A 27,500-nucleotide genomic window follows, 5' to 3' on the forward strand; every position below is an offset into this window, starting at 1 on the left:
CTGAATGTACTTGACCTCGCTAATCCATTCACTGTTCACTATCTATTTAACACTTACAGGGATGTTATACACAATGACCTAAGGTCACGTTAAAAAGCATTGTTTGAGACATTCCCCATGCATCTGAATGTACTTGACCTCGCTAATCCATTCACTGTTCACTATCTATTTAACACTTACAGTGATGTTATACACAATGACCTAAGGTCACGTTAAAAGCATTGTTTGAGACATTCCCCATGCATCTGAATGTACTTGACCTCGCTAATCCATTCACTGTTCACTATCTATTTAACACTTACAGGGATGTTATACACAATGACCTTCAACATACCATTTGATGTAATAAATCACTGTCTTCAACAGGCCTATACGCCATGATGGTGGAATGGGGATTACATATACATGGAGTAATGAAAGTGCATGGCCTGAAAAAAGAAGAGTAACAGCCAAAGCTCTATATAATAGATTTATGGACCGTAGACCACAGCAGAGGGAAGATCATTTCAGATCTGCACGTTAGCTTATAAATGGCCATGGTGGTGGGGGGGGGGGTGGAGGGGGGGAGGACTGCATCCTAAATGGGCCACTATTCCCTATGTAGTGCACTCCTTTTGACCAGGGTCGACAAGGACCTACAATAGGGTGTCATTTGGGACTGGTGATAAAGAGAGCCACTAATTCTTCCATTTGATGTAATCGTAGTGTCGGTGTGGGACAGACAAGGTGCTGGGTAGATTTATCCCCTGCTCTGCTAGTTCCTGACACCAGGATCTGATACGACTAACTCTAAAATGGAGAATCTGGCAGTGAGATCATGCAAATGCATGTAGCTAACGGCTTATATCATAGTAATTACTCTCTCTGTCTCTCTGTCTCAGTGTCTGGTAGAGCAGGGTATCCATGTTGTAGAGCAGGGTATTCATGTTGTAGAGCAGGGTATCCATGTTGCAGAGCAGGGTATCCATGTTGTAGAGCAGGGTATCCATGTTGTAGAGCAGGGTATTCATGTTGTAGAGCAGGGTATCCATGTTGCAGAGCAGGGTATCCATCTTGTAGAGCAGGGTATCCATGTTGTAGAGCAGGGTATCCATGTTGTACAGCAGGGTATCCATGTTGTAGAGCAGAGCAGGCTATCCATGTTGCAGAGCAGGGTATCCATGTTGCAGAGCATAGCAGGGTATCCATGTTGTAAAGCAGGGTATCCATGTTGTAGAGCAGAGCAGGCTATCCATGTTGGAGAGCAGGGTATCCATGTTGCAGAGCAGGGTATCCATGTTGTAGAGCAGGGTATCCATGTTGTAGAGCAGGGTATCCATGTTGTAGAGCAGAGCAGGCTATCCATGTTGCAGAGCATAGCAGGGTATCCATGTTGTAGAGCAGGGTATCCATGTTGTAGAGCAGAGCAGGCTATCCATGTTGTAGAGCAGGGTATCCATGTTGCAGAGCATAGCAGGGTATCCATGTGGTAGAGCAGAGCAGGCTATCCATGTTGTAGAGCAGGGTATCCATGTTGTAGAGCAGGGTATCCATGTTGTAGAGCAGGGTATCCATGTTGTAGAGCAGAGCAGGCTATCCATGCTGCAGGGTATCCATGTTGTAGAGCAGAGCAGGGTATCCACGTTGCAGAGCATCCATGTTGTAGAGCAGAGCAGGGTATCCATGTTGTAGAGCAGAGCAGGGTATCCATGTTGTAGAGCAGGGTATCCATGTTGCAGAGCAGGGTATCCATGTTGTAGAGCAGGGTATCCATGTTGAAGAAAAGGGTATCCATGTTGTAGAGCAGGGTATCCATGTTGTAGAGCAGGGTATCCATGTTGTAGAGCAGAGCAGGCTATCCATGTTGCAGGGTATCCATGTTGTAGAGCAGAGCAGGGTATCCACGTTGCAGGGCATCCATGTTGTAGAGCAGAGCAGGGTATCCATGTTGTAGAGCAGAGCAGGGTATCCATGTTGTAGAGCAGGGTATCCATGTTGCAGAGCAGGGTATCCATGTTGTAGAGCAGGGTATCCATGTTGTAGAGCAGGGTATCCATGTTGTAGAGCAGAGCAGGCTATCCATGTTGCAGAGCATAGCAGGGTATCCATGTTGTAGAGCAGGGTATCCATGTTGTAGAGCAGAGCAGGCTATCCATGTTGTAGAGCAGGGTATCCATGTTGCAGAGCATAGCAGGGTATCCATGTGGTAGAGCAGAGCAGGCTATCCATGTTGTAGAGCAGGGTATCCATGTTGTAGAGCAGGGTATCCATGTTGTAGAGCAGGGTATCCATGTTGTAGAGCAGAGCAGGCTATCCATGTTGCAGGGTATCCATGTTGTAGAGCAGAGCAGGGTATCCACGTTGCAGAGCATCCATGTTGTAGAGCAGAGCAGGGTATCCATGTTGTAGAGCAGAGCAGGGTATCCATGTTGTAGAGCAGGGTATCCATGTTGCAGAGCAGGGTATCCATGTTGTAGAGCAGGGTATCCATGTTGAAGAAAAGGGTATCCGTGTTGCAGAGCATCCATGTTGTAGAGCAGAGCAGGGTATCCATGTTACAGAGCAGGGTATCCATGTTGTAGAGCAGAGCAGGCTATCCATGTTGTAGAGCAGAGCAGGGTATCCATGTTGCAGAGCAGGGTATCCATGTTGCAGAGCAGGGTATCCATGTTGCAGAGCAGAGCAGGGTATCCATGTTGTAGAGCAGGGTATCCATGATGCAGAGCAGAGCAGGGTATACATGTTGCAGAGCAGAGCAGGGTATCCATGTTGTAGAGCAGGGTATCCATGTTGCAGAGCAGGGTATCCATGTTGTAGAGCAGGGTATCCATGTTGTAGAGCAGGGTATTCATGTTGTAGAGCAGGGTATCCATGTTCTAGAGCAGAGTATCCATGTTGTAGAGCAGGGTATCCATGTTGTAGAGCAGGGTATCCATGTTGTAGAGCAGGGTATCCATGTTGTAGAGCAGGGTATCCATGTTGTAGAGCAGGGTATCCATGTTGCAGAGCAGGGTATCCATGTTGTAGAGCAGGGTATCCATGTTGTAGAGCAGGGTATCCATGTTGTAGAGCAGGGTATCCATGTTGCAGAGCAGGGTATCCATGTTGTAGAGCAGGGTATCCATGTTGTAGAGCAGGGTATCCATGTTGTAGAGCAGGCTATCCATGTTGTAGAGCAGAGCAGGGTATCCATGTTGTAGAGCAGAGCAGGGTATCCATGTTGCAGAGCAGAGCAGAGTATCCATGTTGCAGAGCAGGGTATCCATGTTGTAGAGCAGGGTATCCATGTTGTAGAGCAGAGCAGGGTATCCATGTTGTAGAGCAGGGTATCCATGTGGTAGAGCAGAGCAGGGTATCCATGTTGTAGAGCAGGGTATCCATGTTGTAGAGCAGAGCAGGCTATCCATGTTGTAGAGCAGGGTATCCATGTTGTAGAGCAGGGTATCCATGTTGTAGAGCAGAGCAGGCTATCCATGTTGTAGAGCAGGGTATCCATGTTGTAGAGCAGGGTATCCATGTTGTAGAGCAGAGCAGGGTATCCATGTTGTAGAGCAGGGTATCCATGTTGTAGAGCAGAGCAGGGTATCCATGTTGTAGAGCAGGGTATCCTTGTTGTAGAGCAGAGCAGGGTATCCATGTTGTAGAGCAGGGTATCCATGTTGTAGAGCAGAGCAAGGTATCCATGTTGTAGAGCAGGGTATCCATGTTGTAGAGCAGGGTATCCATGTTGTAGAGCAGAGCAGGGTATCCATGTTGTAGAGCAGGGTATCCATGTTGTAGAGCAGAGCAGGGTATCCATGTTGTAGAGCAGAGCAGGGTATCCATGTTGTAGAGCAGGGTATCCATGTTGTAGAGCAGAGCAGGGTATCCATGTTGTAGATGTGAAAATACATGTAAAATCGGTCTTCTCACAAAAACATCTGTAGCGTCTGAACTATTATGACCACTCTATGGAAAGGGGAGACTCTCACGAACATGATGCTGGTCTCCCTTTACCTCTAAAATCACCACTAATGTCAAGGCACTTGTCTGAAGGTAACTGGTACCGGTTTTTTATTTTTATGAATGGAAGTATGAAGGTAGTTTTGTGCCTAACCCCAAAAATAAGGGGTTAAATACTGTGTGTTAAAAAAATTAAAAATATTTCTACATTTAAAAAATATCTCCTAGATTCAACCAACATTTATTTTTGTAATATTTGTTTATGTTTTATAACCCTAACCTTATCAACAGATATTGTGTTGATAGTAAGACCATCTGTACAGAGTCTGGATTTTCTATCTGTAGACGATCCAAATAAAGTGACCCAGTCTTATAACCTGTCCTTTTGCCTCAATTGTCTGCATCCCAAATGGCACTATATTCCCTTTATAGTGCACTACTTTCTACCAGGGCCCTATGGAGGCCAGGTCAAAAGTAGTGCACTGTATAGAGAACAGCGTGCCTTAGATCCTTTAAATGTGCGATATGTAACTTTTTGGGCGACCAGACCATATTCACATAGAAATACAAGTTATAGATCTGTGATTCTCATTGAAAGCAAGTCTAAGAAGCCGTAGATTCTTTCTATTTGAGCTATTTTTATGCTTCTAGTGCTTAAGTTAATTTTTTTGTGTCTTTAACTTTAGGTTTTGTACACCTGCTTCAAACAACTGAAAATGAAATATTCGTGGTTAGAGAAAGTATCACTTCACATCGTATCATGCCTATAAAAAGTGTCCTTTGCAGAAATCGCTCCACCGTTTCCTGAATGCTAAAATTCTAATAGTTCATCTAATTTCAGTTTACATGACAGAACAAGCAAGTATCGTGTAGAGAATCACTGTGCCATCCAAACCATTGGCCATTTTGCATTTAACCTTTTTTTTTTTAACTAGGCAAGTCAGTTAAGAACAAATTCTTATTTTCAATGAAGGCCTAGGAACTGTGGGTTAACTGCCTTGTTCAGGGGCAGAACAACAGATTTTTACCTTGTCAGCTCGGGGAGTTGATCTTGCAACTTTTCAGTTTCTAGTCCAATGCTCTAACCACTAGGCTACCTGCCGCCCCTGAGGGGCAACATTGCCAGGCAATGACACTGGAGCAACGATGAGTAAAGCATCATAGACATGAATCATATATTTCATGTGAAGCAGCAGATAGCAATTTAAAGCTCATTATCCCCTGGCCCTGTGCGTCTACTCAACCTACTGCCAGTCAAGTCAAAGGCAACGCAGACATAAGAATAGCTACATACAGAGAACTTCTTAATTAATCATTCTAACCTAGTGTCACGCCCTGGTCTTAGTATTTTGTGTTTTCTTTCTTTATTTGGCCAGGCCAGGGTGTGACATGGGTTTATTTTGTGTTGTGTTTATGTATGGGTTTTTTTCGTAGGTTTTGTGATTGTGGCTTAGTGGGGTTGTCTAGCATAGTCTATGGTTGCCTGAGGCGGTTCTCAATCAGAGGCAGGTGATTCTCGTTGTCTCTGATTGGGAACCATATTTAGGCAGCCATATTCTTTGTGTTTCGTGGGTGATTGTTCATGTCTTTGTGTTAGTTGTCACCAGATAGGCTGTATAGGTTTTCACGTTCCGTTTTTTAAATTTTTTTAAAATTTAATTTAATTAAATTTGTAAAAAAAAAATTGTGTATTGTCGTGTCGTGTTTATTTCGTCATTAAACATGTATCGTATTAACCACGCTGCATTTTGGTCCGACTCTCTTTCGACGGAGGAAAACCGTAACACCTAGGAGGTGTAAAATGGTATTCATCCAGCTAGCCAACTAGTTAAACATACAAAGAAAAACAATATAAAAGGGAATTGTAAAATCTACATGACCAGCTAGCTAGCGAATTAGCCTGTTTGTCCCATTGACTTAGCATGGGCTGCGGTTAGCATGCTAATCGATTAGCATGAGCACCACCTTGGATATTTTCATCGGTTAAACATGACAAACGGAACACATTATGGGATGTATTAAAGCATCACGATGTAATGTTGTAGTGGAGCAACATATTTCACTCCAACACGAGTTGATTTTCTCTCCTGCTTCAGCTCAGAAACGGTCGCCATGTGGAACAGAAGACAGATCACATGACCGATATCTGCGCTCTGATTTGGAAGATTCCTACAAATTGCCCGCTAGGTATCAAGATTCCCTAGATCGTAAAAAGTTGCTCATTTTCAACTTAAAATAGTTGCAGCAACCATTGGGCATCAAAAGATTGCCAGTGTATCATGGCAATGACCAGTAATGACTAGTTTTAACAGCGCCACACTCCATTGACCTGCAGTGGGCATCACTTTGGTCCTTTTACAGATAATTTATAGTTCATATATATTATTTTAATTAGCCACCATGGATGTCCAATATATTTGTAAATCCATTACTGAAATCAATACTCTGCTTTTAGTCCAAAGGAATTCATTAACCAAATGTGAAGTATTTACCCAGAATGCCCCACCAGTAGCCTTAGAGTCTGGACTGGCCGGTTGGTTGGTTAATAATGCATTTATCATGTTAGATGTTGTTAGATGTTGTTGTGGTGCCTTTAAAGCTCAGTAATTGCACTTAATGTGTGTTTGGATTGGGAACATATGGGGGTAAAAACACAACATTGAGATAATTCAGCCGACTATTCAATGTCAAGGTCACAACTTTGATTCTGGTTCAAAGACAGATGCTGATCCTGTTAGTATGATGGTAAATACTGTAGAGTACAACTACTAGAACCCCATACAGTACATACACTAGTACACCATACAGTACACGTACTAGAACCCCATACCGTACATACACTAGTACACCATACAGTACACATACTAGAACCCCAAACAGTACACACATACTAGAACCCCATATAGCACACACACTAGAACCCCATATAGCACACACACTAGATCCCCACACAGGACACATACTAGAACCCCACACAGTACACATACTAGAACCCAACACATACGAGAACACCATACAGTACACATACCAGAACACCATACAGTACACATACTAGACCCCCATACAGTACACATACTAGACCCCCATACAGTACACGTACTAGACCCCCATACAGTACACATACTAGACCCCCATACAGTACACATACTAGACCCCCATACAGTACACATACTAGACCCCCATACAGTACACATACTAGACCCCCATACAGTACACATACTAGACCCCCATACAGTACACAAACTAGACCCCCATACAGTACACATACTAGACCCCCATACAGTACACATACTAGACCCCCATACAGTACACATACTAGACCCCCATACAGTACACATACTAGACCCCCATACAGTACACAACTAGACCCCCATACAGTACACATACTAGACCCCCATACAGTACACATACTAGACCCCCATACAGTACACATACTAGACCCCCATACAGTACACATACTAGACCCCCATACAGTACACATACTAGACCCCCATACAGTACACATACTAGACCCCCATACAGTACACATACTAGACCCCCATACAGTACACATACTAGACCCCATACAGTACACAAACTAGACCCCCATACAGTACACATACTAGACCCCCATACAGTACACATACTAGACCCCCATACAGTACACATACTAGACCCCCATACAGTACACATACTAGACCCCCATACAGTACACAAACTAGACCCCCATACAGTACACATACTAGACCCCCATACAGTACACATACTAGACCCCCATACAGTACACATACTAGACCCCCATACAGTACACATACTAGACCCCCATACAGTACACATACTAGACCCCCATACAGTACACATACTAGACCCCCATACAGTACACATACTAGACCCCCATACAGTACACATACTAGACCCCCATACAGTACACATACTAGACCCCCATACAGTACACATACTAGACCCCCATACAGTACACATACTAGACCCCCATACAGTACACATACTAGACCCCCATACAGTACACATACTAGACCCCCATACAGTACACATACTAGACCCCCATACAGTACACAATACTAGACCCCCATACAGTACACATACTAGACCCCCATACAGTACACATACTAGACCCCCATACAGTACACATACTAGACCCCCATACAGTACACATAACTAGACCCCCATACAGTACACATACTAGACCCCCATACAGTACACATACTAGACCCCCATACAGTACACATACTAGACCCCCATACAGTACACATACTAGACCCCCATACAGTACACATACTAGACCCCCATACAGTACACATACTAGACCCCCATACAGTACACATACTAGACCCCCATACAGTACACATACTAGACCCCCATACAGTACACATACTAGAACACCATACAGTACACATTACTAGACCCCCATACAGTACACATACTAGACCCCCATACAGTACACATACTAGACCCCCATACAGTACACATACTAGACCCCCCATACAGTACACATACTAGACCCCCATACAGTACACATACTAGACCCCCATACAGTACACATACTAGACCCCCATACAGTACACATACTAGACCCCCATACAGTACACATACTAGACCCCCCATACAGTACACATACTAGACCCCCATACAGTACACATACTAGACCCCCATACAGTACACATACTAGACCCCCATACAGTACACATACTAGACCCCCATACAGTACACATACTAGACCCCCATACAGTACACATACTAGACCCCCATACAGTACACATACTAGACCCCCATACAGTACACATACTAGACCCCCCATACAGTACACATACTAGACCCCCATACAGACCCCCATACAGTAACATACTAGACCCCCATACAGTACACATACTAGACCCCCATACAGTACACATACTAGACCCCCATACAGTACACATACTAGACCCCCATACAGTACACATACTAGACCCCCCATACAGTAACACATATACCAAGACCAGAACACCATACAGTACACATACCAGACCCCCATACAGTATACATACTAGACCCCCATACAGTATACATACTAGACCCCCATACAGTACACATACCAGACCCCCATACAGTACACATACTAGACCCCCATACAGTACACATACTAGACCCCCATACAGTACACATACTAGACCCCCATACAGTACACATACTAGACCCCCATACAGTACACATACTAGACCCCCATACAGTACACATACTAGACCCCCATACAGTACACATACTAGACCCCCATACAGTACACATACTAGACCCCCATACAGTACACCATACTAGACCCCCATACAGTACACATACTCGAACCCCATACAGTACATTTGCTAGAACCCCATACAGTACACACTAGAACCCCATACAGTACACATACCAGACCCCCATACAGTACACACTAGAACCCCATACAGCATACACACTAGTACCCAATAGAGCACACACTAGAACCCCATACAGTACACACTAGAACCCCATACAGTATACACTAGTACCCCGAACAGTACATGCTGGAACACCGTACAGTATATACTAGTACCCAATAGAGCACATACTCGAACCCCATACAGAACACATGCTAGAACCCCATACAGTATACATACAGTACACATACTAGAACCCCATACAGTACACACTAGAACCCCATACAGTATACATACAGTACACATACTAGAACCCCATACAGTACACATACTAGAACCCCATACAGTACACACTAGAACCCCATACAGTACACACTAGAACCCCATACAGTACACACTAGAACCCCATACAGTACACACTAGAACCCCATACAGTACACACTAGAACCCCATACAGTACACACTAGAACCCCATACAGTACACACTAGAACCCCATACAGTACACACTAGAACCCCATACAGTACACACTAGAACCCCATACAGTACACACTAGAACCCCATACAGTACACATTAGAACCCCATACAGTATACATACAGTACACATACTAGAACCCCATACAGTACACACTAGAACCCCATACAGTATACATACAGTACACATACTAGAACCCCATACAGTACACACTAGAACCCCATACAGTACACACTAGAACCCCATACAGTACACACTAGAACCCCATACAGTACACACTAGAACCCCATACAGTACACACTAGAACCCCATACAGTACACACTAGAACCCCATACAGTACACACTAGAACCCCATACAGTACACACTAGAACCCCATACAGTATACATACAGTACACATACTAGAACCCCATACAGTACACACTAGAACCCCATACAGTACACACTAGAACCCCATACAGTACACACTAGAACCCCATACAGTACACACTAGAACCCCATACAGTACACACTAGAACCCCATACAGTACACACTAGAACCCCATACAGTATTTTATGACCCCAAACAGTAAACATACTAGAACACCATATAATATGACTCCATACAGTACACTTACTAGAACCTCATTCAGTACACTTACTAGAACCCTTTACGGGACACATACTTAGAACCCTTCACGGTACACATACGAGAACCCCGGACAGTGTAAACATAGTAGAACCCTGGACAGTCTAAACATAGTAGAACCCCGGACAGTGTATACATAGTAGAACCCCGGACAGTATATACTAGAACCCAATGCAGAACAGATTTCTCTCAGATTGGTAAAGGGGTTTGATGAACACACCACATAAAGATCTAATCACTGTGATAATAATGCTTGGATAAAATATGAAAGATGCAGGCATTACTATTACAAATGACATAATTACTCCCCAACCGCTTAACCTTGCATTATGGTGTGTGTGTGTGTGTGTGTGGGTGGGTGTGTGTGTGTGTGTGGGTGGGTGGGTGGGTGGGTGTGTGTGTGTGTGTGTGTGTGTGTGTGTGTGTGTGTGTGTGTGTGTGTGTGTGTGCCTCCATGCTTTTGTATGTGTGTGTCTCCATGCTTTTGTGTGTGTGTGTGTGTGTGCGATGATATGCAAAACATGCCTACCTATCTGCGTCTGAAATTGCACGGATCTGGCAGTTGATGGCAAAATTGTGTTTTTTTTCACATCTTCACCTCCAAATGCATTAGTCTGACTTTCTAGTTAACCCTGCGTTGATGACAATAGGAGGCTTGCTATTAAAAAAATACTCTAACATTGGATGTTGTCAGGTCGGTAACAACATTGAAAAATGAGTAATTCAAGAGATGTGCAGTTGAATTAAGTTGATTGGTTGGTTATTGCTGTTGAAACCAGCCAGTCACCTTGTAAGTTCAAGGTCCCGGGTTGAAAATGGACATGTGCCTTGTGATTGAACATTCTTCTTCCCTTCTCTTATGTTCATTTTGTTGAGCCTGACTCCTGCCCTTCTTGGTAAAAAAAAACCATCCATTTCATCCCTCGTGGAGAGTATATGATTCTACTGACTGTCTCGTTAACCTCACAACAACACCCACGGTGTTCAGGGGAGATAAAAGTGTCCAGTGTTGTATTTGTTGTGAAATAACTGCTAGTGATTCAGAGGAATGTGTGGAACTCTAGAAGTTCTAGAATTCAGATGAATGTGATTCAGAGGAATGTGTGGAACTAAGAGAGTGACAGTGCGTGTAATTCTAGAATACTTTTTTTGACCTTGTCGAGGGAATTACTATTTTGGATACAGTATCTGACTTCTTGTTGTTATTTGGGGTACATGTACTAGTCAGTCCACTTCTAGACATAGAAGAACAGAATGGCATTGAATAAAGATGCCGTTTACATTGCAATCCAGGCTTTCATTTTGAGAAAGTATTTTTGGGAGGTGTTTTAGACCGGCCCAATGCAAAAGGATCAGACAAATTACAAATCAATTAGACACAATTCATTGTTCCTTCATGTCCACCTTCCCTCTTTTCATTATGTCCTTAAATTACAACCAGATGGTTGTGGTTTGATAGTTAATTTTTAATTGCTTATTACTTTTATTTATTTATTATTTTTTTAATCTTATATATTTTTTAAGTGCATTGTTGGTTAGGGGCTCATAAGTAAGCGTTTCACTGTAGTATTCGGCGCGTGTGACTAATAAAAGTTGATTTGATTTTTGATTCCCTGCCATCGTGAGTCCCGTCGTCTGTTGACAAGATGGATCTCCCCTGAGGGTGTGGCTCTACATCACCATACAGTGAGTCCTGTGGTCTGTTGACAAGATGGATCTCCCCTGAGGGTGTGGCTCTACATCACCATACAGTGAGTCCCGTGGTCTGTTGACAAGATGGATCTCCCCTGAGGGTGTGGCTCTACATCACCATACAGTGAGTCCTGTGGTCTGTTGACAAGATGGATCTCTCCTGAGGGTGTGGCTCTATATCACCATACAGTGAGTCCCGTGGTCTGTTGACAAGATGGATCTCTCCTGAGGGTGTGGCTCTACATCACCATACAGTGAGTCCCGTGGTCTGTTGACAAGATGGATCTCTCCTGAGGGTGTGGCTCTACATCACCATACAGTGAGTCCCGTGGTCTGTTGACAAGATGGATCTCTCCTGAGGGTGTGGCTACATCACCATACAGTGAGTCCCGTGGTCTGTTGACAAGATGGATCTCTCCTGAGGGTGTGGCTCTACATCACCATACAGTGAGTCCCGTGGTCTGTTGACAAGATGGATCTCTCCTGAGGGTGTGGCTCTACATCACCATACAGTGAGTCCCGTGGTCTGTTGACAAGATGGATCTCCCCTGAGGGTGTGGCTCTACATCACCATACAGTGAGTCCCGTGGTCTGTTGACAAGATGGATCTCTCCTGAGGGTGTGGCTACATCACCATACAGTGAGTCCCGTGGTCTGTTGACAAGATGGATCTCTCCTGAGGGTGTGGCTCTACATCACCATAGAGTGAGTCCCGTGGTCTGTTGACAAGATGGATCTCTCCTGAGGGTGTGGCTCTACATCACCATACAGTGAGTCCCGTGGTCTGTTGACAAGATGGATCTCCCCTGAGGGTGTGGCTCTACATCACCATTCAGTGAGTCCCATGGTCTGTTGACAAGATGGATCTCCCCTGAGGGTGGGCTCTACATCACCATACAGTGAGTCCCGTGGTCTGTTGACAAGATGGATCTCCCCTGAGGGTGTGGCTCTACATCACCATTCAGTGAGTCCCATGGTCTGTTGACAAGATGGATCTCCCCTGAGGGTGGGCTCTACATCACCATACAGTGAGTCCCGTGGTCTGTTGACAAGATGGATCTCCCCTGAGGGTGTGGCTCTACATCACCATACAGTGAGTCCCGTGGTCTGTTGACAAGATGGATCTCCCCTGAGGGTGTGGCTCTACATCACCATACAGTGAGTCCCGTCGTCTGTTGACAAGATGGATCTCTCCTGAGGGTGTGGCTCTACATCACCATACAGCGGGTCCCAAAATAGCACCCTATTCCCTGTCCATGTTTGCCCAGAGCCTCTGGTCTAAAGTAGTGCTCAACGTAGGGAACAGGGTGCTATTTAGGACACAGACCCTTACATCATCCTCTCAAGTCCATTCGTGAGTCCCAAAATGGCACCCTATTCCCTATCCATGTTTTCCCAGAGCCTCTGGTCTAAAGTAGTGCTCAACGTAGGGAACAGGGTGCTATTTAGGACACAGACCCTTACATCACCCTCTCAAGTCCATATATCTTCTTAACGATGTGATGTGATGTCCCACTGATCCGTTCAGGTACTGTCTCTGGTCTTTCTCAGGTTGTTACTGTATGGAGATCCCTAGTGTTCTGATATGGGATTCCTCTCATCTCCCTGTGTCAGGGTGTTGTGGTTCAACAGACACTTAGTAAACTGTCATGACGTGGCCCTTTCTGGGTGTAAATCGTGGCTCCCCCCCCACTCTCTCTCTCTCTCCAACACCCACGTTCTGTTATCTCAGGTCGTAAATTCCTGGTGGAGACTCTCTCCCCCTGGCCATGCACAGAGAGAGAGACCACAGAGTGAACAAACGATTTTGACTTAGCCGAACTCCTAAATCCCCAAATTGGGAGAATTAAACAATATGTCCACTTTTGAGAATGTGGGAAGGGTCCGTGGACACTGAAGGGACGACGAGTGTTTCATTTGGTGACATCATGGAGGACAGAAAACACAAAACTGATAGAGACATACCCCAAGAGACATACCCCAAGAGACATACCCCAAGAGACATACCCCAAGAGACATACCCCAAGAGACATACCCCAAGCGACTTACAGCTGTAATCGCAGCAAAAGGTGGCGCTACAAAGTATTAACTTAAGGAGGCTGAATAATTTTGCACGCCCAATCTTTCAGTTTTTGATTTGTTAAAAAAGTTTGAAATATCCAATAAATGTCGTTCCACTTCATGATTGTGTCCCACTTGTTGTTGATTCTTCACAAAAAAAATACAGTTTTATATCTTTATGTTTGAAGCCTGAAATGTGGCAAAAGGTCGCAATGTTCAAGGGGGCCGAATACTTTCGCAAGGCACTGTTTATCTCTGAATGTGTACATGTCTCAATTATGGGGTTTGCATCTAATTCTTGTATAAAATTTATGAGTAAAGATGAAACTATTTGTGAAATTATGTAATGTGATGTTTAATTTGAGAGAATTGTATTCCCTGTCAAGTTTAACTAGTCAGTGGCCACACCCCCTTTTCTTTGTCTACCAAGCTGTCATATCGGTTTCTCCCACTAGGGGATCTTCACTATCATTGTTAGTAACCAATATCTACTGTTTGTTTGTTCATTTCTGTGTTTATTTAGTTAGTTAGTAAATGAATGATTCAGCCAATTGGTGTACGGATGATTCATGGTTTATGCCAGACAACCAACAATTTACGACGTTCAGATGAGACTGACAACGGTAATAATAATATTAATTAATAGACGACTAATTGATCAAATATGAAAATATCTGAAGTTATATTCAGAAAATTATAACTTTGTAATCTGAACATTTTCCGTGGTGCCCTGACTTCCTAGTTAATTCAATTGAAATGTAATCACGTAATAATAATTAGAGAATTTATTTGATAAAATAACAGTCTTCACTTTTAATGATACGAAAGACACTACAACTACAACAAGCCTGGGTCTGGCACCCTCTCCCCTAGATAGTGCAGGTAGCCTAGCGGTTAAGAGGGTTACCGAAAGGGTGCTGGTTTGAATCCCTGAGCCAACTAGGTGTAGAAAACAAAATGTCTGTTCCATTGAGCAAGGCACTTAACCCTAATTGCTCCTGTAAGTCGCTCTGGATAAGAGTGTCTGCTAAATGACCTAGGGACTTATAGGGCACTACATAATGCACCCTACCTAGGTCTGACTTATAGGGCACAACATATGGAATAGGGTGCACCCTTCCTGGGTCTGACTTATAGGCCTCTACATAGGGAATATGGTGCACTCTACCTGGGTCTGACTTATAGGGCCCTACATAGGGAATAGGGTGCACTCTACCTGGGTCTGACTTATAGGGCCCTACATAGGGAATATGGTGCACTCTACCTGGGTCTGACTTATAGGGCCCTACATAGGGAATAGGGTGCACTCTACCTGGGTCTGACTTATAGGGCCCTACATAGGGAATAGGGTGCACCCTTCCTGGGTCTGACTTATAGGGCCCTATATAGGGAATAGGGTGCACCCTACCTAGGTCTGATTATAGGGCCCTACATAGGGAATAGGGTGCACCCTTCCTGGGTCTGACTTAATGGTCTCCCTCTGTACCACATCTTATTAGTGGGAATCTGAAGACTTCACACAGTACATTGTCAAATATGTCCTGACCACATGTCAAATAAGTCACCGTCACCATTTTTTTTGTTGAAATGATCCCAGTGTAATATGCTGAGAGCTGTGTGAAGTATCCCATTAAATCTCACAGAGACTAACATTAAAATGTGGATATTTTATGGCGAACATAAATTACTGTCTTTCTGATCTGTCTTTTGTGGGAGTAGAATTTGAAGGTGAGCGACTGTGATAAATGACGGTTGTAAATGTGACATGTTTTAAGCTTAGGAAGCTAAGGGTCAGGCTGAAATTCCAACCAGGCCTCAGGGCAATTAGTAGGATTTGGTATGCATATTTGTGTCCTTCGATTTAGTATGGTATAGTGTATTACATTAGGTTTGGTTACATAATGAATGTAATAGTGGTCGTACAATATCATACGAATCAGATGATATAACTTATCATACATCTTGGAGGAGATATAGTGTCATACGTCTTTCTCTGAGACGAGGCTGCTTGTTGCGTCATGACAACATTGGTTGGTGGAGTGCTGCAGAGATGTTTGTCCTGCTGGAAGGTTCTCCCATCTACACAGAGAAACTCTAGAGCTCTGTCAGAGTGACCACTGGGTTCTTGGTCATAGGCAACCAAAAGGTTGCTGGATCAAATCCCCAAGCTGACAAAATAAAAAATCTGTTGTTCTACCCCTGAACTAGGTAGTTAGCTGACTGTTCCCTGGTAGGCTGTCAATGGAAATCCTGGGTGGTCCACCATCCGGTCCTCCATCCTGGGTGGTCCACTATCAGGTCCTCCATCCTGGGTGGTCCACCATCAGGTCCTCCATCCTGGGTGGTCCACTATCAGGTCCTCCATCCTGGGTGGTCCACCATCAGGTCCTCCATCCTGGGTGGTCCACTATCAGGTCCTCCATCCTGGGTGGTCCACCATCAGGTCCTCCATCCTGGGTGGTCGACTATCAGGTCCTCCATCCTGGGTGGTCCACTATCAGGTCCTCCATCCTGGGTGGTCCACCATCAGGTCCTCCATCCTGGGTGGTCCACTATCAGGTCCTCCATCCTGGGTGGTCCACTGATTGGCAGCCTCTGACCCCCAGGCTCTACATGTTGCCTATCAGCAGTCCACACACAGTATCTAACATTAAGATGGCTTCCCAAACACACGCAACCATTAGGAATCAGATGAACTCTCAAACCATAAGCTGTGCTAGATAAGCCAGTCCCTATAACAGAGTAGCTGTCTACTACCAGGCCCTATAACAGAGTAGCTGTCTACTACCGGTCCCTATAACAGAGTAGCTGTCTACTACCAGGCCCTATAACAGAGTAGCTGTCTACTACCAGGCCCTATAACAGTGTAGCTGTCTACTACCAGGCCCTATAACAGAGTAGCTGTCTACTACCAGGCCCTATAACAGAGTAGCTGTCTACTACCAGGCCCTATAACAGAGCAGCTGTCTACTACCAGGCCCTATAACAGAGTAGCTGTCTACTACCAGGCCCTATAACAGAGTAGCTGTCTACTACCAGGCCCTATAACAGAGTAGCTGTCTACTACCAGGCCCTATAACAGAGTAGCTGTCTACTACCAGGCCCTATAACAGAGTAGCTGTCTACTACCAGGCCCTATAACAGAGTAGCTGTCTACTACCAGGCCCTATAACAGAGTAGCTGTCTACTACCAGGCCCTGTAACAGAGTAGCTGTCTACTACCAGGCCCTGTAACAGAGTAGCTGTCTACTACCAGGCCCTATAACAGAGTAGCTGTCTACTACCAGGCCCTATAACAGAGTAGCTGTCTACTACCAGGCCCTATAACAGAGTAGCTGTCTACTACCAGGCCCTATAACAGAGTAGCTGTCTACTACCAGGCCCTATAACAGAGTAGCTGTCTACTACCAGGCCCTATAACAGAGTAGCTGTCTACTACCAGGCCCTATAACAGAGTAGCTGTCTACTACCAGGCCCTTTAGCAGAGTAGCTGTCTACTACCAGGCCCTATAACAGAGTAGCTGTCTACTACCAGGCCCTATAACAGAGTAGCTGTCTACTACCAGGCCCTATAACAGAGTAGCTGTCTACTACCAGGCCCTATAACAGACTAGCTGTCTACTACCAGGCCCTATAACAGACTAGCTGTCTACTACCAGGCCCTATAACAGACTAGCTGTCTACTACCAGGCCCTATAACAGACTAGCTGTCTACTACCAGGCCCTATAACAGAGTAGCTGTCTACTACCAGGCCCTATAACAGAGTAGCTGTCTACTACCAGGCCCTATAACAGAGTAGCTGTCTACTACCAGGCCCTATAACAGAGTAGCTGTCTACTACCAGGCCCTATAACAGAGTAGCTGTCTACTACCAGGCCCTATAACAGAGTAGCTGTCTACTACCAGGCCCTATAACAGAGTAGCTGTCTACTACCAGGCCCTATAACAGAGTAGCTGTCTACTACCAGGCCCTATAACAGAGTAGCTGTCTACTACCAGGCCCTATAACAGAGTAGCTGTCTACTACCAGGCCCTATAACAGAGTAGCTGTCTACTACCAGGCCCTATAACAGTGTAGCTGTCTACTACCAGGCCCTATAACAGAGTAGCTGTCTACTACCAGGCCCTATAACAGAGTAGCTGTCTACTACCAGGCCCTATAACAGAGCAGCTGTCTACTACCAGGCCCTATAACAGAGTAGCTGTCTACTACCAGGCCCTATAACAGAGTAGCTGTCTACTACCAGGCCCTATAACAGAGTAGCTGTCTACTACCAGGCCCTATAACAGAGTAGCTGTCTACTACCAGGCCCTATAACAGAGTAGCTGTCTACTACCAGGCCCTATAACAGAGTAGCTGTCTACTACCAGGCCCTATAACAGAGTAGCTGTCTACTACCAGGCCCTGTAACAGAGTAGCTGTCTACTACCAGGCCCTGTAACAGAGTAGCTGTCTACTACCAGGCCCTATAACAGAGTAGCTGTCTACTACCAGGCCCTATAACAGAGTAGCTGTCTACTACCAGGCCCTATAACAGAGTAGCTGTCTACTACCAGGCCCTATAACAGAGTAGCTGTCTACTACCAGGCCCTATAACAGAGTAGCTGTCTACTACCAGGCCCTATAACAGAGTAGCTGTCTACTACCAGGCCCTATAACAGAGTAGCTGTCTACTACCAGGCCCTATAACAGAGTAGCTGTCTACTACCAGGCCCTTAGCAGAGTAGCTGTCTACTACCAGGCCCTATAACAGAGTAGCTGTCTACTACCAGGCCCTATAACAGAGTAGCTGTCTACTACCAGGCCCTATAACAGAGTAGCTGTCTACTACCAGGCCCTATAACAGACTAGCTGTCTACTACCAGGCCCTATAACAGACTAGCTGTCTACTACCAGGCCCTATAACAGACTAGCTGTCTACTACCAGGCCCTATAACAGACTAGCTGTCTACTACCAGGCCCTATAACAGAGTAGCTGTCTACTACCAGGCCCTATAACAGAGTAGCTGTCTACTACCAGGCCCTATAACAGAGTAGCTGTCTACTACCAGGCCCTATAACAGAGTAGCTGTCTACTACCAGGCCCTATAACAGAGTAGCTGTCTACTACCAGGCCCTATAACAGAGTAGCTGTCTACTACCAGGCCCTATAACAGAGTAGCTGTCTACTACCAGGCCCTATAACAGAGTAGCTGTCTACTACCAGGCCCTATAACAGAGTAGCTGTCTACTACCAGGCCCTATAACAGAGTAGCTGTCTACTACCAGGCCCTATAACAGAGTAGGTGTCTACTACCAGGCCCTTTAGCAGAGTAGCTGTCTACTACCAGGCCCTATAACAGAGTAGCTGTCTACTACCAGGCCCTATAACAGAGTAGCTGTCTACTACCAGGCCCTATAACAGAGTAGCTGTCTACTACCAGGCCCTATAACAGACTAGCTGTCTACTACCAGGCCCTATAACAGAGTAGCTGTCTACTACCAGGCCCTATAAATCAAATCAAATCAAATCAAATTTATTTATATAGCCCTTCGTACATCAGCTGATATCTCAAAGTGCTGTACAGAAACCCAGCCTAAAACCCCAAACAGCAAGCAATGCAGGTGTAGAAGCACGGTGGCTAGGAAAAACTCCCTAGAAAGGCCAATACCTAGGAAGAAACCTAGAGAGGAACCAGGCTATGTGGGGTGGCCAGTCCTCTTCTGGCTGTGCCGGGTGGAGATTATAACAGAACATGGCCAAGATGTTCAAATGTTCATAAATGACCAGCATGGTCGAATAATAATAAGGCAGAACAGTTGAAACTGGAGCAGCAGCACAGTCAGGTGGAAGTTGAAACTGGAGCAGCAGCATGGCCAGGTGGACTGGGGACAGCAAGGAGTCATCATGTCAGGTAGTCCTGGGGCATGGTCCTAGGGCTCAGGTCAGTTGAAACTGGAACAGCAGCATGGCCAGGTGGACTGGGGACAGCAAGGAGTCATCATGTCAGGTAGTCCTGGGGCATGGTCCTAGGGCTCAGGTCCTCCGAGAGAGAGAAAGAAAGAGAGAAGGAGAGAATTAGAGAACGCACACTTAGATTCACACAGGACACCGAATAGGACAGGAGAAGTACTCCAGATATAACAAACTGACCCCAGCCCCCCGACACATAAACTACTGCAGCATAAATACTGGAGGCTGAGACAGGAGGGGTCAGGAGACACTGTGGCCCCATCCGAGGACACCCCCGGACAGGGCCAAACAGGAAGGATATAACCCCACCCACTTTGCCAAAGCACAGCCCCCACACCACTAGAGGGATATCTTCAACCACCAACTTACCATCCTGAGACAAGGCTGAGTATAGCCCACAAAGATCTCCGCCACGGCACAACCCAAGGGGGGGGCGCCAACCCAGACAGGATGACCACAACAGTGAATCAACCCACTCAGGTGACGCACCCCCTCCAGGGATGGCATGAGAGAGCCCCAGCAAGCCAGTGACTCAGCCTCTGTAATAGGGTTAGAGGCAGAGAATCCCGGTGGAAAGAGGGGAACAGGCCAGGCAGAGACAGCAAGGGCGGTTCGTTGCTCCAGAGCCTTTCCGTTCACCTTCCCACTCCTGGGCCAGACTACACTCAATCATATGACCCACTGAAGAGATGAGTCTTCAGTAAAGACTTAAAGGTTGAGACCGAGTTTGCGTCTCTGACATGGGTAGGCAGACCGTTCCATAAAAATGGAGCTCTATAGGAGAAAGCCCTGCCTCCAGCTGTTTTCTTAGAAATTCTAGGGACAATTAGGAGGCCTGCGTCTTGTGACCGTAGCGTACGTGTAGGTATGTACGGCAGGACCAAATCAGAGAGATAGGTAGGAGCAAGCCCATGTAATGCTTTGTAGGTTAGCAGCAAAACCTTGAAATCAGCCCTTGCTTTGACAGGAAGCCAGTGTAGAGAGGCTAGCACTGGAGTAATATGATCAATTTTTTCAGTTCTAGTCAGGATTCTAGCAGCCTTATTTAGCACTAACTGAAGTTTATTTAGTGCTTTATCCGGGTAGCCGGAAAATAGAGCATTGCAGTAGTCTAACCTAGAAGTAACAAAAGCATGGATTAATTTTTCTGCATCATTTTTGGACAGAAAGTTTCTGATTTTTGCAATGTTACGTAGATGGAAAAAAGCTGTCCTCGAAATGGTCTTGATATGTTCTTCAAAAGAGAGATCAGGGTCCAGAGTAACGCCGAGGTCCTTCACAGTTTTATTTGAGACGACTGTACAACCATTAAGATTAATTGTCAGATTCAACAGAAGATCTCTTTGTTTCTTGGGACCTAGAACAAGCATCTCTGTTTTGTCCGAGTTTAATAGTAGAAAGTTTGCAGCCATCCACTTCCTTATGTCTGAAACACATGCTTCTAGCGAGGGCAATTTTGGGGCTTCACCATGTTTCATTGAAATGTACAGCTGTGTGTCATCCGCATAGCAGTGAAAGTTTACATTATGTTTTCGAATAACATCCCCAAGAGGTAAAATATATAGTGAAAACAATAGTGGTCCTAAAACGGAACCTTGAGGAACACTGAAATTTACAGTTGATTTGTCATAGGACAAACCATTCACAGAGACAAACTGATATCTTTCCGACAGATAAGATCTAAACCAGGCCAGAACATGTCCGTGTAGACCAATTTGGGTTTCCAATCTCTCCAAAAGAATGTGGTGATCGATGGTATCAAAAGCAGCACTAAGGTCTAGGAGCACGAGGACAGATGCAGAGCCTCGGTCCGATGCCATTAAAATGTCATTTACCACCTTCACAAGTGCCGTCTCAGTGCTATGATGGGGTCTAAAACCAGACTGAAGCATTTCGTATACATTGTTTGTCTTCAGGAAGGCAGTGAGTTGCTGCGCAACAGCCTTCTCTAAAATTTTTGAGAGGAATGGAAGATTCGATATAGGCCGATAGTTTTTTATATTTTCTGGGTCAAGGTTTGGCTTTTTCAAGAGAGGCTTTATTACTGCCACTTTTAGTGAGTTTGGTACACATCCAGTGGATAGAGAGCCGTTTATTATGTTCAACATAGGAGGGCCAAGCACAGGAAGCAGCTCTTTCAGTAGTTTAGTTGGAATAGGGTCCAGTATGCAGCTTGAAGGTTTAGAGGCCATGATTATTTTCATCATTGTGTCAAGAGATATAGTACTAAAACACTTGAGCGTCTCTCTTGATCCTAGGTCCTGGCAGAGTTGTGCAGACTCAGGACAACTGAGGTTTGGAGGAATACGCAGGTTTAAAGAGGAGTCCGTAATTTGCTTTCTAATAATCATAATCTTTTCCTCAAAGAAGTTCATGAATTTATCACTGCCAAAGTGAAAGTCATCCTCTCTTGGGGAATGTTGCTTTTTAGTTAGCTTTGCGACAGTATTAAAAAGGAATTTCGGATTGTTCTTATTTTCCTCAATTAAGTTAGAAAAATAGGATGATCGAGCAGCAGTAAGGGCTCTACGATACTGCACGGTACCGTCCTTCCAAGCTAGTCGGAAGACTTCCAGTTTGGTGTGGCGCCATTTCCGTTCCAATTTTCTGGAAGCTTGCTTCAGAGCTCGGGTATTTTCTGTGTACCAGGGAGCTAGTTTCTTCTGAGAATTTTTTTTAGTTTTTAGGGGTGCAACTGCATCTAGGGTATTGCGCAGGGTTAGATTGAGATCCTCAGTTAGGTGGTTAACTGATTTTTGTCCTCTGGCGTCCTTGGGTAGGCAGAGGGAGTCTGGAAGGGCATCAAGGAATCTTTGTGTTGTCTGTGAATTTATAGCACGACTTTTGATGTTCCTTGGTTGGGGTCTAAGCAGATTATTTGTTGCAATTGCAAACGTAATAAAATGGTGGTCCGATAGTCCAGGATTATGAGGAAAAACATTAAGATCCACCACATTTATTCCATGGGACAAAACTAGGTCCAGCGTATGACTGTGACAGTGAGTGGGTCCAGAGACATGTTGGACAAAACCCACTGAGTCGATGATGGCTCCGAAAGCCTTTTGGAGTGGGTCTGTGGACTTTTCCATGTGAATATTAAAGTCACCAAAGATTAGAATATTATCTGCTATGACTACAAGGTCCGATAGGAATTCAGGGAACTCGGTGAGAAACGCTGTATATGGCCCAGGAGGCCTGTAAACAGTAGCTATAAAAAGTGATTGAGTAGGCTGCATAGATTTCATGACTAGAAGCTCAAAAGACGAAAATGTCATTTTTTTTTTTGTAAATTGAAATTTGCTATCGTAAATGTTAGCAACACCTCCGCCTTTGCGGGATGCAGAGTAGCTGTCTACTACCAGGCCCTATAACAGAGTAGCTATCTACTACCAGGCCCTATAACAGAGTAGCTGTCTACTACCAGGCCCTATAACAGAGTAGCTGTCTACTACCAGGCCCTGTAACAGAGTAGCTGTCTACTACCAGGCCCTATAACAGAGTAGCTGTCTACTACCAGGCCCTATAACAGAGTAGCTGTCTACTACCAGGCCCTATAACAGAGTAGCTGTCTACTACCAGGCCCTATAACAGAGTAGCTGTCTACTACCAGGCCCTATAACAGAGTAGCTGTCTACTACCAGGCCCTATAACAGAGTAGCTGTCTACTACCAGGCCCTATAACAGAGTAGCTGTCTCCTACCAGGCCCTTTCCCAACACTATACACATGCAGCTACCCTTATGACCAATATCACTAGGATGTATCACCTACTACTGTAACACTGTCCTGTCTCCTGCTGTTTGGACCACACTGCCCAATAACAAATCACTCCCCTGTATGGAGAGAATACATACAATCCAATCTACATGTAGTGATGTGGATCCCCCAGATGTCTGACAACAACCAAGTCCCTGTGGGTCAGGAGGTGGACACTACAACAGGAGCTACGAGGATCAAAGTAATTGAAAAGGCAGTTCACAATTAAATGAAACCTGTTCTCCTCTGTTGTCCTCTGTCTATATTGCTAGGCCAATGTGTTGTAGTTGCAGAGAGAGAGAGAGAGAGCCAGAGAGAGAGGAGAGAGAGAGAGAGAGAGAGAGAGAGAGAGAGAGAGAGAGAGAGAGAGAGAGAGAGAGAGAGAGAGAGAGAGAGAGAGAGAGAGAGAGAGAGCTCCAGTGGGATCACATCAGGGCCAGAAGAGATAACTCCCTATTTTAATATATGTGGTGATTTGATGTAATATATATTTATGAAGCCTTCTGCACCTTGACAGCTTGGTTTGAGGAGAGCAGCTGCTCAGTTGGTTGAAGAATAGGTTTTTTTGCAGGCAAACACTTCCAGGATGGGAGCTACTTCCAGAGGCGACCAGGTCGGAGAGAGAACTCCGGAATGAGTCTCAAACGGCACCCTCTTGCCTATTCAGTGCACTACTTCTGACAAAAAAGAGTATACTATGTAGGGAAAGGGGTGCCATTTGGGACTCTGTTTTGGTCTCTTGCCCAGTCTACAGGTGCTTCACTAATCCCAGCAGAGCTGGAGACGGGCGCTAACCCGCTAGCTTGCCAAAGAGTCAAAATGGAAATGAAGTTTGAGACGGAGAGCTAGAGGGCTCTCACTGGATAAATGTTATGTTACAGGCGAGTGCGGGAGAAAACTACACATTTCTGATTTATATAGCTTTTTTACTGAGCAACCCTCCCTCTCCCTGGCTAACGGCACGGCTCGTGGCAGAGTAGAAGACGGAGCGTCGCAAATCACCGATACTTCAAGTCAAGCGGTCAACAATAATACTGAACACACACAAGGCTCCATTAACATAGATAATTATGTACTGAAGATCATGTGACTCAATTGATTTGCCCCATTGGAATGTTGAGAATAAATAGTTCTGTTTAGGTTTATAAACACATATAGGTAACAATGCAGTATTTTCTACATCTGGTGATGAGACAGCTGAGGAGGAGGAGGATGAGGAGGAGGATGAGGAGGAGGAGGAGTGGCATGAGAAAGGTCAGGATGGTGAGGAGGAGGGAGGAGGGAGAAGGAGGACGAGGACAGTAGTAGGAGCATAGGGAATATTTGATGCCACTTCCAGCTGTTTATGAGTTCATTATCTCCAACTAACCACGCTAAGTTTCATTCAATCTGACATCAGTGCTGCTTGTCTCTGAGATCTCTACTACAACAGGGTTCCACGTGGCAACATGGACAACGCATGCTAGTTACATGGATAACGCATGCTAGCTACAGGGATAATACATCCTAGTTACAGGGATGTTACATGCTAGTTACAAGGATGTTACATGCTAGTTACAAGGATGTTACATGCTAGTTACAGGGATAATACATTCTAGTTACATGCTAGTTACAGAGATAACACATGCTAGTTACAGAGATAACACATGCTAGTTACAGGGATAACACATGCTAGTTACAGAGATAACACATGCTAGTTACAGAGATAACACATGATAGTTACAGGGATAATACATGCTAGTTACATGCTAGTTACAGGGATGTTACATGATAGTTACAGGGATGTTACATGATAGTTACAGGGATGTTACACGCTAGTTACATGCTAGTTACAGGGATGTTACATGCTAGTTACAGGGATGTTACATGATAGTTACAGGGATGTTACATGCTAGTTACATGCTAGTTACAGGGATGTTACATGCTAGTTACAGGGATGTTACATGCTAGTTACAGGGATTTTACATGCTAGTTACAGAGATAACACATGCTAGTTACAGAGATAACACATGCTAGTTACAGGGATAACACATGCTAGTTACAGGGATAACACATGCTAGTTACATGCTAGTTACAGAGATAATACATGCTAGTTACAGAGATAATACATGCTAGTTACATGCTAGTTACATGCTAGTTACAGAGATAATACATGCTAGTTACAGAGATAATACATGCTAGTTACATGGATAATACATGCTAGTTACAGAGATAATACATGCTAGTTACAGAGATAATACATGCTAGTTACATGCTAGTTACAGGGATAATACATGCTAGTTACAGGGATAACACATGCTAGTTACATGGATAATACATGCTAGTTACAGAGATAATACATGCTAGTTACATGCTAGTTACAGGGATAATACATGCTAGTTACAGGGATAACACATGCTAGTTACATGCTAGTTACAGGGATAACACATGCTAGTTACAGAGATAATACATGCTAGTTACATGGTAGTTACAGGGATAATACATGCTAGTTACAGGGATAACACATGCTAGTTACATGCTAGTTACAGGGATAACACATGCTAGTTACAGAGATAATACATGCTAGTTACATGCTAGTTACAGGGATAATACATGCTAGTTACAGGGATAACACATGCTAGTTACATGGATAATATATGCTAGTTACAGAGATAATACATGCTAGTTACATGGATAATACATGCTAGTTACAGAGATAATACATGCTAGTTACATGCTAGTTACAGGGATAATACATGCTAGTTACAGGGATAACACATGCTAGTTACATGGATAATACATGCTAGTTACAGAGATAATACATGCTAGTTACATGCTAGTTACAGGGATAACACATGCTAGTTACAGGGATAATACATGCTAGTTACAGGGATAACACATGCTAGCTACATGCTAGTTACAGGGATAATACATGCTAGTTACATGGATAATACATGCTAGTTACAGGGATAACACATGCTAGTTACATGCTAGTTACAGGGATAATACATGCTAGTTACATGCTAGTTACAGGGATAATACATTCTAGTTACAGGGATAACACATGCTAGTTACATGCTAGTTACAGGGATAATACATGCTAGTTACAGGGATAATACATGCTAGTTACAGGGATAACACATGCTAGTTACAGAGATAACACATGCTAGTTACAGGGATAATACATGCTAGTTACAGGGATAATACATGCTAGTTACAGGGATAATACATGCTAGTTACAGGGATAATACATGCTAGTTACAGGGATGTTACATGCTAGTTACAGGGATAATACATGCTAGTTACATGCTAGTTACAGCAAAATGGAAGAACATGATAGAACAGTATTTCTGCTAATGTAATACATGTATTGGCACCCAATATATTGCAGAAATTAGGAAATACATTGGGTTATGTGGGACGGACTATTGCAATATTTCATTGAGTCGTCCATTGACGCTGTCCTGGTCTGAAGCAGGGCCCAGGAAGTCAGAACAGCAGCTCTCACTTATTCACACAGATCTGGAGCGGAGCCACTAAGTCATGTTCTGTGGTGTATGTCTGGACATAATAACAAGCCTGTGGATACCTGGGACATGGATGGAGATAGATGGAGAAATGGGAGAGAGTTGGACAGAGAGATGGAAATATAGACTATGTGTTGTAGC

The sequence above is a fragment of the Oncorhynchus kisutch genome, unplaced genomic scaffold, assembly GCF_002021735.2.
Source record: "Oncorhynchus kisutch isolate 150728-3 unplaced genomic scaffold, Okis_V2 Okis02a-Okis13b_hom, whole genome shotgun sequence".
NCBI classification, from domain to species: domain Eukaryota; kingdom Metazoa; phylum Chordata; class Actinopteri; order Salmoniformes; family Salmonidae; genus Oncorhynchus; species Oncorhynchus kisutch.